The sequence below is a fragment of the Hemitrygon akajei genome, chromosome 7 (genome assembly GCF_048418815.1).
Source record: "Hemitrygon akajei chromosome 7, sHemAka1.3, whole genome shotgun sequence".
NCBI lineage: Eukaryota > Metazoa > Chordata > Chondrichthyes > Myliobatiformes > Dasyatidae > Hemitrygon > Hemitrygon akajei.
This window is the reverse complement of record NC_133130.1, coordinates 16,135,335-16,149,429: the sequence shown is the minus strand read 5'-3', so window position 1 is coordinate 16,149,429 and position 14,095 is coordinate 16,135,335. Positions and strand designations below refer to the sequence as shown.

Here is a 14,095-nt window from a genome sequence, read left to right as displayed (position 1 = left end):
TCAGTTCTGGTCGCCTCACTACAGGAAGAATGTGGAAGCCATAGAAAGGGTGCAGAGGAGATTTACAAGGATGTTGCCTGGATTGGACAGCATGCCTTATGAGAATAGGTTTAGTGAACTCGGCCTTTTCTTCTTGGAGCGATGGAGGATGAGAGGTGATTTGATAGAGGGGTACAAGATAATGAGAGGCATTGATTGTGTGGATAGTCAGAGGCTTTTTCCCAGGGCTGAATTAGCTAGCATGAGAGGGCATAGTTTTAAGGTGCTGGGGAGTAGGTACAGACGAGATGTCAGGGGTAAGTTTTTTTACTTAGAGAGTGGCGAGTGTGTGGAATGGGCTGCCGTCAATGGTGGTTGGGGCAGATACGATGGGGTCTTTTAAGAGACTTTTGGATAGGTACATGGAGCTTAGAAAAACAGAGGACTATGGGTAAGCCTAGTTATTTCTAAGGTAGGGACATGTTCAGCACAACTTTGTGGGCCGAAGGGCCTGTATTGTGCTGTAGGTTTTCTATGTTTCTAATACAGAGAATGGTGCAATGAAATCATCCAGTGAGCAGCAGTTCTGTGGGTGAAAACACCTTGTTAATGTAAGAGGTCAGATGAGAATGGACAGACTGGTTCAAGCTGACAGGAAGGTGACAGTAACTCAAATAACTGTGTGCAGAAGAGAATCTTTCAACACGCAGCACATTGAAATTTGAAGTGGATGGGTTACAGCAGCAGAAGGTGACAAGCATGCCCTCAGTGGCCACCTTATTAAGCGCAGGAGGTATCTAATAAAGTGGCCACTGAGTTCAAAGTAAATTTATTATCAAAGTTCACATATGTCACTATATGCAACATATGAAAATGAGACTCATTTTCTTGTGGACATATTCAATAAATCCAATAACCATAATTGAATGAAAGACCACAACCAGCGAGATGGACAACCAGCGTGCAAACACAGCAAACTGTACGAATACAGGAGAAAGCAAAACATAAATAGTAACAATAATAATAATGAGGGGTACCTTGTGGCAATACAGGACCAGGTGGTTAACACAAAAAATGATCAAAAATACAGAACAAAAGATCAACAAATTCAAGGCGATAAATGCAAAAAATGCCAAGTGAAACCAGAAACAATCCAACACATTATAGGATCCTGCGACTTTTTATTTCCTCCCTGATGGCAGCAGTGTAAACCCACAACATCCTAGACAAAGGGAACACCACCATTGACAGATACCCAACCCCCAGGTCACTCACCATCAATGAATTGGAAATCTGCTGTTCCTTTATCATCTCTGGATCAGAATCCAGGTTCTCTAGGTCCAAACGCAATGTGGCTGTACCTTAACCTGCAGGACAGCAACAGCTGGACCTGCATTTAAGGTTAAAGGGGGAAGGTTAAAGTCGACTGTAGGGGCCACTATGTTATGTGGAGACTGTAGTGTGGACTGGAATTGTGGCTGTGGACTCACTTTCGTGAACTGCAGTTCTGATTGTTTCTTGCTTACTATTTGGGTTCCATTGGGTTCTTTGCCTGTAAGGAGACAAATTTCAAGGTTGTATATAGTATACATACTTTAATAATAAATGTTTTTGAACTTTGAGTCTGATTGCATGGGTTTCCTTCCACATTCCAAAGACGTATCTGTTAGTAGATTAATTGGTCATTGTAAATTGTCCTGTGGGCTGGCTAGGGTTAAATAGGTAGGTTGCTGGGTGGTGTGGTTTGGCTCATTGGGCTGGTACTGTCTGATCTGTGCTGTATATCTAACTAAAATAAACGGGATCAGAACTGGGTTTATTATCACTGACATAAGTTGTTTAATTTGCTGCTTTGTGGCAGTATTACAGTCTAAGACATGAAAAATTATTATAGCTTACAATAACAACCAACCTCTTAAAGCATTTCAGCGCAGTACCACAGATCCTTCGCCTGTGACCTGATGAAGTGTCTCGGCCTGAAACACCAGTTGTTTATTCCTCTCCATTGATGCTGCCTAGCCTGCTGAGATCTCCCAGCGTTTTGTGTATTACTCAGGGTAACTTGTTAGAAGACTTAAATTATATGGTGTAGGTAGTCAGAGTCAGCTTCCCAGGGTCAATATTGCAGTAAGGAGAGAGGGGAAATATTCCAAGAAGAAGTCCAGGGCAGGATTTTACCCAGCGGCTGGTGGATGCCTGGAATGTGTTGCCAGGGGCGGTGGTGGAGGCAAATACAATAGAGGTACTATGTCTCTCTCTCTCTCCCTCTCGACCGATGCTACCAGAGGATAGAGCCAACGTCTTGGGACTTGGGCAAGTTTTAATCAATGCGGTTTGTGGAATAGACCCTACAGTTCATGTGATATGTGTTTCCGGTTTCTGGCTAATCCTTTTTTCATTGCCGTTTTGTGTGATTTTGATCCGGTTGGACTGGCTCTGTGGCCTGCAGTCAACCAATGACATGGCACTAAATTGAACTCAACTGAACTAAACAGAAACGACCTATATTGTTTCAATGTGATCTGGTGTTTTATATCCTGTGCTTTTTGCCGTTTGCATGATTTGTTCTATTTTTTTTGCGTGTTAGATGTTTGTTTTCTTAACCGTGCTCCAGGGTATTTCTTTATTTCACGGCTGTCAATGAAAAGATGAACCCCAGGGTTGTAGGCCACATACGTACTTTGATAATAAATGTACTTTGAATCTTTGAAGCTCATGGGCACATGCTATGCAGGGTAGGAAGGGAAATGGACCAGGTACAGGCAGAAGTGATGAATCAGAATCAAAGTCAGGTTCATTATAATTGACATACGTTGTGAAATTCACTGTTTGTGGTAGCAGCAAATTGTAATATACAAAATATATTATAAATTACAATGAAAACATATATTAAATGTGGAGCAAAAAAAACCCAAAAACAGTTCATGGTTTCTTTGTCAGTTCAGAAATCTGATGGCACAGGGGAAGATGCTGTTCTGACATTAACGTTATTAGTTCAGCACAACAGCTGAACTAATAATGCTAATTATTAGTTCAAGGAGCTGGTGGTGGACCTGAGGAGGGCTAAGGCACCGGTGACCCCTATTTCCATTCAAGGTGTCAGTGTTTTACATGGTGGAGGATTACAAATACCTAGGGATACGAACAGACAATAAACCAGACTGGTCAAAGAATATTGAGGCTGTCTACAAGAAGGGTCAGAGCCATTTCTACTTCCTGAGGAGACTGAGGTCCTTTAACATCTGCTGGACGATGCTGAGGATGTTCTACAAGTCTGTGGTGGCCAGTGCTATCATGTTTGTTGTTGTGTGCTGGGGCAGCAGGCTGAGGGTAGCAGACACCAACAGAATCAACAAACTCATTCGTAAGGCCAGTGATGCTGTGGGGGTGGAACTGGACTCTCTGACGGTGGTGTCTGAAAAGAGGATTCTGTCCAAGTTGCATGCCATCTTGGACAATGCCTCCCATCCACTCCATAATGTATTGGTTAGGCACAGGAGTACATTCAGCCAGAGACTCATTCCACCGAGATGCAACACAGAGTGTCATAGGAAGTCATTCCTGCCTGTGGCCATCAAACTTTACAACTCCTCCCTTGGAGTGTCAGGCACCCTGACCCAATAGGCTGGTCCTGGACTTATTTCCACTTGTCATAATTTACTTATTATTATTTAATTATTTATAGTTTTATATTGCTATATTTCTACACTATACTTGGTTGGACTGACTGTAACAAAACCCAATTTCCCTCGGTATCAATAAAGTATGTCTGTCTGTCTGTCTGTCTGTCAGTGTGGCCTGAAGGGCCTGTTCCTGTGTTCTATTTTGGAACACTTGTCCATATATAATTGACAAAGCATATATGGATAGACTGATGAAAAGGAACTGCTGGAGTAACTCGATGGATCAGGCAGCACCTGTGAAGGCAGAGAGATGGCCGACACTTTGAGTCGAGACCCTCCATCATGAGTGAGCTGGTAAAGGAAGAGGGCTGAAAGGTAGAAGCATGTGAGGAAGGAGATGATGAACAGATGGACTCAGGTGGATGGAGTGAAGGGTGGTGATGAAGACAGTGGATGGAGGATGTTGTGGAATCAGAAGGCGATTCAGCTGCTGGAATCTGATAAAATATGAAGATGACAAGGGGAACCAGATAAAGGAGGGATGATAGGGAGATGTAACCAGTTGAGGAAGGAGTTAGGAGACTCCTCAGGCTGTGTGTGGCTGATAGGCAGATGGAAAGAGGTGGAGTTGAGGAATGAAACTGCATGACAGTGGGCTGGAAGGGCTTTGGATCAGAAGCAGAGATAAAAGAACATAGAACAAAAATCTGAGGAAGAAGCTGTTCCTAAAATGTTGAGGGTTCATCCTTGGGTTCCTGTACCTCCTCCCTGATGGCAATAATGCAAAGGGGGCATGTTTTGGATGGTCAGAGTCTTTAATGATGGATGCCTTCTTTTTAAGGCACCACCTTTTGAAGATAACCTTGAAGGTGAGGCAGCTAGGGCCCGTGATGGAGCTTGCTGAGTTCACACCATCTGCAGATATTTCCAATCCTGTGCAGTGGCACATACATGTAAGAGATTCTGCAGATGCTGGAAATCCAGAGTAACACACACAAAAGCCAGCTTCTTTCTTCCAGTCCTGATGAAGGGTCTCGGCCTGAAATGTCAGACTCTTTATTCCTCTCCATTAGATGATGCCTGACCTGCTGATTTCCCTCCAGTATGTTGTGTGTGCTATTCCACAGACACGCAGCCTACTTTAGGCATGGACCTCACTAATTCACCATTTTATGTTCAGACTTGGTTGGAGAAAATATTTCAGAGCTCGCACATTAGAGTCAGAATATTGAAAAAAGATCCAGTGCTTTCCTGGCGTATATGACGAGTAAACTCTTCCTGGGCTTCCAGCTGGGTGCAGGTATTGATTATAATTGATGTTTAGATGACAAACGCTGCCATCTTCCCTGATCGTCCCTGATGAAGGTGGCAGAGTTTGTTGTCGGAACATCAGTTATAGTCAATACCTGCACCTGGCTAGAAGCCTGAAAAGAGTTTATTAATCAGAATATTGTTTTGTTAATATAAAAATAATAAAAAATAAAGGACTCCACCTTGAAAGTGCAGAGTAACTAGCATTAACAAATGAGAAACTTTTTCCCCTCCCACTTCCCACTTCTTCAATTCCCCAGTCTGGTCTCTTACCTCTTCTCCTCACCTGCCTATCACCTCCCCCTGGTGCCCCTCTTCTGCTCTCTCTCCCATGGTCCACCCTACTGCCTTAGCAGATTCGTTCTTCTCCAGCTCTTTCCTTTCCCACCCACCTGGCTTCACCTATCATTATCTAGCTTCCAGTCCTGATGAAGGGTCTCGGCCCGAAACGTCGACTGTTTATTCTTTTCTATTGATGCTGCCTGGCCTGCTGAGTTCCTCCAGAATTTTGTGCATGTTAACTTGAAGCTTGTCCACTTTCTCCCCTCCAACTTTTTTATTTTGCAATCTTCCCCCTTCATTTTCAGTCCTGATGAAGGGTCTTGGCTTGAAATGTCGACTGTTTCTTCCTTTCCATAGATGTTTCCTGATCTGCTGAGTTCCTCCAGCATTTTGTGTGTGTTGCTCTGGATTTTCAGCATCTGTAGAATCTCTTGTCTTTACAGATGGATGCCAGGATGCAAGGGCAAAAGGTGACAATCTAAAGCTGGAGTTCTGCCAAGCTGAACGATAGATGTTCACTACTGTCTTGACATTATCTAAAGACACGTCACATCTGCAAGCCCGGACTCACCAAAATCCTCCACAAGATGATTTCCTGGCTTGGCCAGGGGGCATGCACATTTATTTCCCTGCTGTCACAGGCAGAGCAGATTTATCCAGAGGCTATCTTGCTGAGAACTAATGGAATTTCCTACTGCACTATCATGGCTCTACTTCAAAATAAATTGCACTCTGCAGACCTTTACGTAATTATCTTGCATTAAAGTCATAGAGTCACAGAGCACTACAACATAGAAACAGGCCCTTCTGCCCATCTACTTCATGCCAAACTATTATTCTGCCTAGTCCTATCAACCTGCTCCTGGACCATAGCCCTCTATACCCCTGCAATTCTATATACATATCCAAACTTCTCTGAAATGTTGCAATCAATGCCACATCCATCACTTCTGCTGGCATCCTATGAGAGCAAACAGAGTCATCTGGCCAATTAGTGTTTGGATGCAGTTAGAGAGTGAGAATATGGACAGAAGGGTGAAGAAGTTGCAAAATACAGAGCAGGAAGTTGTGCCCAGTGGATCAGGATGGACATGCCCACCACTCCCAGTTGAGAAAAAGAAATATAGAGATTAAACCAAAAAACAAACTGCACCAATATCACAGATGGTTGACTGATGGCTATAACTCTACAGAGGGCAACATGACATAATTATGAGTTCCTGAGATCCCAAAAGTAATGCGTCTGGAGTTTAGCCATCTGGCACTTAATTCCTGGCAGGGTTACCCATCATGATAAGATCAAGGGAGAGCATCCAGATAAAGAACAATCCCACCAAGACGTAAGCAGTGCAGCTGGTGCCAGATGATTGCACATCACAAAAGCAGTAAAGACAGTGGAAGGCTGCTGGTGGTGAAGAGTCCTGAGTCATCTTACACTCCATACCACTGGACCCTGATCCTGATCTGTCGAGGACTGCACGGTGGTTGCCCTTTACAGCCATCTGAAGACCCATTAATAGCCAAACAATGGAATATAGGGAATTACAGAGGCATGAGAGAGGAGGTTGCCCAGGTGGATTAGAAGAGGATACTGGCAAAGACAATGGCGGAGCACAGATGGCTGAAGATTTTGGGAATAGTTCACAAGGTGCAGGATAGATATGTCTCACAGAAGAAGAAGTTCTCAAATGGCAGGGGCAGACAAATGTGGCTGACAAGGGAGATTAAGGACTGCATAAAAGCCAAGGAAAGGGCATATAAGTTAGCAAAAGTGAGAAGGAAAGTAGGATGATTGGGAAGCTTTTAAGATCCAACAAAAGGCAACTAAAAAGAAGCTATAAGAAGGGAAAGGATGAAGATTGAGGATAAACTAGCCAATAATATAAAGCAGGATACAAAAAGATTTTGCAGTTATTAAGAGTAAAAGGGAGGTGAGAATTGATATTGGAACTCTGGAAAATGATGCTGGTGAGGTAGTAATGGGGACAAAGAAATGGGTGCTTTGCTTCAGTCTTTATTGTGGAAGACACTAGCAGTGTGCCAGAGGTCTGTGAGTGTCAGGGAACAGGAGTGAGTGCCTTTGCTTTTACTAAGGAAAAAGTGCTAAGCAAACTCAATGGTCCTAACGTGGATTAGTCACCCGGACCAGATGGACTACATCCCGGAGTCCTGAGAGAGGTTGCTGAAGAGATAATGGATGCATTGGTCACGATCTTTCAAACATCACTTGATTCTGGCATGGTCCTGGAGAACTGGAGAATTGCAAATGTCACTCCACTCTTTAAGAAGGGAAGAAAGGAGAAAATTATAGGCCAGTTAGCCTAACCTCAGTGGTTGGGAAAGTGTTGGAGTCTATTACTAAGATGAGGTTTCAGGGTACTTGGAGACTGATGACAAAATAAGTCAAAGTCTGCATTGTGTCTGTAAAGGGAAAACATGCCTGACAAATGTGTTAGAGCTCTTCGAGGAAGTAACAAGCAGGGTGGACAAAGGAGAGGCAGTAGATGTCAATTAATTGGATGTTCAGTAGGCATTTGATAAGGCGCTGCACATTAGGCTGCTTAACAAGATGAAATCCTATGGTTTTACAGGAATGGATAGAGGAATTGCTGACAGGTAGGAGGCAGTGAGTGGGGATAAAGGGGACCTTTTCTGGTTGCCTGCCAGTGACTAGTGGTGTTCCTCAGGGGTCAGTATTGGGACTTCTTACATTGTTTGTCAGTGATTTGGATAATGGAATTGATGGCTTTGTGACAAGATTTGTGGATGACACGAACAGGGGTGGAGGGATAGGTAGTGCTGAGAAAGCAATGCGATTGCAGCAGGACTTAGTCAAATTGGAAGACTGGGCAAAGAAGTGGCAGATGGAATACAGTGTTGGTAAATGTATGATAATGCATTCTGGTAAAAGGAATAATAGTGCAGACTATGACGTAAATGGGGAGAAAATTCAAACATTAGAGGTGCAAAGGGACTTAGAAGTCCCTGTGCAAGATTTCAAAAAGATTAATTTGCAAGTTGGGTCTGTGGCAAAGAAAGCAAATGCAATGTTGGCAACTATTTCAAGAGGAATAGAATATAAAAGCAAGGAGATAATGCTGAGGTTTTATAAGACACTAGCCAGGCCACACTTGGAGTATTATCGACAATTTTGGGTCCCAAATCTCAGAAAGGATGTGTTATCATTGGAAAGTGTCCAAAGGAGGTTCATGAGGATGATTCTGGGAATGAAGGGGTTAACATATGATGAGCCTTTGGAAACTCTGAACCTGTACTCACTGAGATTTAGAAGGATGTGAAGGGATCTGATTGGAACCTATGGAATGCTGAAAGCACTAGATATGGTGGATGTGGAAAGGATAGTTCCTATGGTGGGAGAGTCCAGAACTAGAGGGCACAGCCTCAAAACTGAGGAGCGATCTTTTAGAACAGAGGTAAGGAGAATTTTTTTTTAGCCAGAGAGTAGTGAATCTGTGGAATTTTCTGCCACAGTCTGTGGTGAAGACCAAGTCCGTGGATATACTTAAAGTAGAAGTTAATAGTTTCCTGACTGGTCGGGGCATCAAAGGACATGGTGAGATGGCAGGTGTATGAGGTTGAGTTGGGATCCGGGATCAGCCATGATGGAATGGCGGAGCAGACTCAATGAGCTGAATGGCCAAATTCTGCTCCTATGTCTTATGGTCTTAGGAGAACATCATACCCGACTCAGGTGATTATAGTACTGTGCCAGCAATCACCAATCAGTGTTTGTATGTTCTCATTGCGACTGCGTGAATATGCTTCGGGTGCTCTGGATTCCTCCCATATTCCAATGACGAAGTATCCGGGCTAGAGTTGGTAGGTTTTGGGCACGCTATGTTAGCTCCGGAAGCATGGCGAGACTTGCAGGCTGCCCCCAGCACATCCTCAGACTGACACAAAACGATGCATTTCTCTGTTTGTTTTGATGTATGTGTGACAAATGAAGCTCAGGCTAATCTGGACAGTCACAACGGAGGCTGCTTTAATGAAGCTACCCAGATGTACTTCTGCACCAGGAATTTACAAAAGGCTAGCTGCTCCTTACCCAAATGTTGAAACTCTGAGAACGTAATGTAGTTAGTGGATGAAAATAATGTGGTTGACTTCCAGAAAACATCTGCTGCCCATGACTAAAGACTTTAGAACAAAATCTCCTGGGATCCATGGTACAGTGGTAAATTGGATTATGAATTAGCTGGATAATGGGAAACAGCCTTGTTATCTATAAATAAACAACTGCCTCTTTGCCTTTGGCAGCCGTGACCATTGGAGTCTCCAGACACTGATTCTGGTTTCCCCTGTTTTTCAGAATATTTATTAATCATCCTGTTGAAATGTATCGTGCATTAAATTTCTAGCTTCATAGGCAGCAAGGAGAGGTGGACAGAAAGGAGATTGTTTTGTAATGCCTGAGGGTTTAAAAGCTTGAAACAAATTCCCTTCAAAATTGTGCAATGTATTTGCCTAAAATTGTTAAACATGAAAAGAGCAGAAGATTCGAGATTGTTTAATGTTGTTTCCAGTACACAAGTGTAAAGGAGAATGAAATAATGGTTACTCCAGACCCGATGCAGCACAAAAATCACAATAAGGGAAAACAAATAATAATAATAAAATAAATAATAATAATTAAATAAATATAAATACGTAAAGAACACAAAATAAGATAAAGAACCCAACATGATGACATGAATATCGATTTCTCCTTCTGGTGAACGTATTTTCCCTGCTCCCTCCCTTCCTGTATTGTCTACTCCCTACTCCAATCCTTCACTTCTTCTCAGCTGCCAATTACCTCCCCCTGTGTCCCCTCCTTCTATTTCTCATATTGTACACCAGTTGTACACCTTTTGTACTTCTGTACACCACTGCAGTAACGCGTGGATATTTGAGTTACTGTTGCATTCCTGACAGATTGAACCGGTCTGGCCGTTCTCCTCCACCCTCTCTTATTAACAAGGTGTTTTCACCCATAGAACTGTCACTCACTGGATATTTTTTTGTTTTTCACACCATTCTCGATAAACTCTAGATACTGTTGTGTGTGAAAATCTCAGAAGATCAGCAGTTTTCTGGTCCGGCACCAACAATCATTCCATGGTCAAAGTCCCTTAGGTCATATTTCTTTCCCATTCTGATATTTGGTCAGAACAACAACTGAACCTCTTGACCATGTCAGCATGCTTTAATGCATTGAGTTTCTGGCACCATGATTGGCTGATTGGATGCATTATTTTCATTAACTTCTGCAATAGGTATAGTGAAATATAGGTATTTCAAGGTTCAAATGTTAAACCTTGAAAATGACAGGCTACAGCAACAGGGGACCACACCAGGTTTCACTTCTATACCTAATAAAGTGGCCACTGATTGATCACTGAGACCATTTCTATCAATTCTTCCTTAATAATGAGCACAGTGGAGATTTGGTACAGAAGGGAATAAACTTTTATTTAAAGTAAAATCAAGTAACCACATGAAGTTCAGGCCGGAGAATTTTATAGACTCTTCAAACCGCAACATGAACTCTATTTCTATTTTGACGGATGCTGGCTAGCTTGTATTTATGGCATGCTGGCCTTTATTAGTTGAAGCATTAAGATCAAGAGTTAGGAGGTTATTTTGCAAATTTATAAACGTCTGATAAGCTGAGACTGGAGTATTGCATTCAATTCTCAGAATCAGATCCCTCAACACCAGCCCTTTGCTCAAGGAAGCACAGCAATGCCTCCACTTCCTCAGCACCCTCCCCCATCTGCGCCCCCCCCCCCCCCCAGTCTAACTAGTTCTTACAGGTGCACCATTGAGAGTGCCCTAACCAGCTGCATCACTGTCCGGTAGGGGAATTGCAAGGAATCTGACTGCAAGTCCCTACAAAGTATTGCGAGGACTGCTGAGGGAATCATTGGGGTCTCTCTTCCACCCATCAAGATATTTATCAGGGGTGCTGCATTCACAGGGCCTTTAGCGTCGTCAATGATCCCTCCTATTTGTCCAACAATCTCTTTAACTCTTACCGTTAGGTAGGAGGTATAATTAGGACAAGAAATATTTGGATCGGAAACAGCTTCTTCCCTCAGGCCATGAGACTGTGAACTCCCTGAAACCACCCAGGAGTGATCATGTATGAAGCACTAGTAGCGTTATACCGTTTACTTTTTAACTTGTGTTGTGAATACACCTTATTATTTGTTAATTTACTAGAGGTAATATTACTTTATGTGTTGTGTGTGAGTTATATGTACTGTGTTGTGCCCCTTTGTCCAGAGGAATGTTGTTTCATTTCGTGGTATACATGTGAATGGTTGAATAACAATAAACTGAACTTATTCTTGAACATATTATCGTTGAGATACATACAGTATGTCATGAAATTTGTTGTTTTACAGCAGAATTACAGTGCAATATGTGAAAAATGCTACAAGTTAAAATAAGAAGCATAAATATACAAATGCAAGAGATTCTGCAGGTGCTGGAATGAAGACCATATGACATAGGAGCAGAATTGGGCCATTCGGTCCATCAAGTCTTTTCCATGATTCCATTGTGGCTGATTTATTCTCCCTCTTAACCCCATTCTCTTGTCTTCTCCTATTCACTTTTAATGCCCTTACTAATCAGGAAATTATCATTCACCACTCTGGCTGAAGAAATTCCTGCTCATCTCTGTTCTAAAGGGACATATTTGTATTCTGAGACTGTGCCCTCTGATCCTAGACTCTCCCAAGAATGGAATCATCCAGGGAGTGTTACAAGGGAGGAATAAGCTGCCAACTGAAGTGGTGAGTGGCGTTTTGAATTAAGAGAAGTTTGGATTAGTAGATAGTTGGAAGCAGAATACAGGGTGATGGTCCAGATGCTGGTCAATGGGACAACAGCTTACCACAGGCTAGTTCGAATTCAAGCCCATGATTGCCATCCAGCTGTAGCATTTTGTGAATAAGACATGTGGCAGTGAGAACTGGGCTTCTGGCTGTGCAAGCCACATGGTTGTGTGCTGTTCCCAAAACTCCAATAGCTTCAAAGCTACTGCACTGGTCGACATGTCAGTGAGTAACTCTGAAATCATCCAAGAACATTGGGGTCACCATATAGGATTTTGTGAATATAACATGCAAGAGTTGTTTTATCTGCTTAACTAAAGCCACAGCTCTATACTTCCATTACAAACAGACCAACAGCAGTCGCCTTACACTGACGTCACTACATCAGACACCATCTCTGAAAATGAACACATCAACTCAATGACGGTGTTTGTGAATTATGTAGAACAGTTTCTAATGTGAACAATATGTGTTATCTTTCACCCATCACATTACCCTGCACAGCCATACTTGAATAGCCTTGAACACACCAAATAAAGCAGCATTACTCTGGGGCCAAGGTGCAAGACACAACTTCAACAGTCAGCCATCCTTTCCACACCCACCTATTGACTTTGTTCATGAGTGCTCTCTCGTGGCCCACCAGTCCCAGTGTTTGTCATACAGTCAGCCACAGCACATGGCATACCCAGCACGCATAAAACAGTCGCAAAATACAGTCACACACGCAAAAGGATATAGTCCAAGTCCCTAACTCACTGAATGTTGCAGCATTCTAAGGTCGAACACAATACATCTTGACTTCTGCCGAGTGAACACTGGAGGGTGGCACTGACTCCAACATGGATACTGTCCACATCACCACCAGCACTCTGGTGGAGGCACAAACCCCGGCACCTCTCTCCTGCACGGTTGAGTCGATAGTAAGGAAGGCAAATACAATGACAGCATTCTATTCAAGGATGTAATGCTGAGGTTTCATAAGGCATTTGTCAGACTACACTTGGAGTACTGTGAGCAGTTTTAGACCACTTATATAAGAAATTATGTGCTGTCATTGGAGAAGGTTCAAAGGAGCCTCACAAGAATGATTCCAGGAATGAAAGGGCTGATGTATAAGGAGTATTTAATGGCTCTGGGCCTATACTCATTGGAATCACTGGAGATTAGAAGAATGAGGGGGATCTCATTGAAACCTATTGAATACTTAAAGGCCTAGATAGAGTGGATGTGAAGAGGAAAGTTCCTATAGTGTGGGATTCTAGAAACAGAATTCAGAGGCACAGCCTCAGAATACAAGGATATCCCTTTATAACAGAGATGAGGAGGAATTCCCTTAGCAAGAGGAAGGTGAATCTGTGGCGTTCATTGCCACAGATAGCTGTGGAAGCCAAGTCATTGGGTATATTTAAAGCAGAGGTTGATAGATTCTTGATGGATTCCTTGGTCTCTCTATCCACGAATAATCCTCAGTGCCCCACCAGTTCGGACATTTGTCCTACACCAATTTGACTTCCCAAAGTGCTTCATCTTGCACATGCTATTATATTCCATCTGCCAATGCTGTACCTAACTTGTCAAGTGACCTACATCCTGCTGTACCACAAACAAGAGAAAAACCTGCAGATGCTGGAAATCCAAGCATCACACACAAAATGCTGGAGGAACTCAGCAGGCCAAGCAGCATCCATGGAAAAAGGCATAGTCGACGTTTCAGGCTGAGACCCTTCTTCAGGACTGGAGAAAAGAGATTGTAAAAAGAGACTGCAAGGAAGTCAGAGAAAGAAGGTGGGGGAGAAAAGGAAAATGTACAAGGTAGTAGGTGATAGGTGAAACTGGGAGAGGGGGAGGGGTGAAGTAAAGAGCTGGGAAGTCGATTGGTGAAAGGGATAAAGGGCTGGAGAAGAGGGAATCGGATAGGAGAGGACAGAGGCCCTGGAAGAAAGGGAAGGGGGAGGAGCACCACAGGGAGGTGATGGGCAGGTAAGGAGATAAGGTGAGAGAGGAAAATAGAATGGGCAATGGTGAAGCAAAAGAGTGGGGGCAATTATT

The 14,095-nt window shown here is 43.1% G+C and overlaps 1 protein-coding gene across 3 annotated transcripts in view; it reads left to right on the top strand.

Moving 5' to 3' along the window:
- aig1 (androgen-induced 1 (H. sapiens)) overlaps positions 1 to 14,095 on the top strand; it is a 229,551-nt gene that overhangs the window by 25,331 nt on the left and 190,125 nt on the right. Inside the window, exon 2 of one of the 3 annotated variants that reach the window (XR_012099546.1) lies at positions 11,937 to 12,001. The exons of the other annotated variants lie outside the window; for them this stretch is intronic. The gene's annotated coding sequence lies outside the window, so the exon portion shown is untranslated. The remainder of the gene's footprint in view (positions 1 to 11,936; positions 12,002 to 14,095) is intronic. 3 annotated transcript variants of the gene reach the window in all.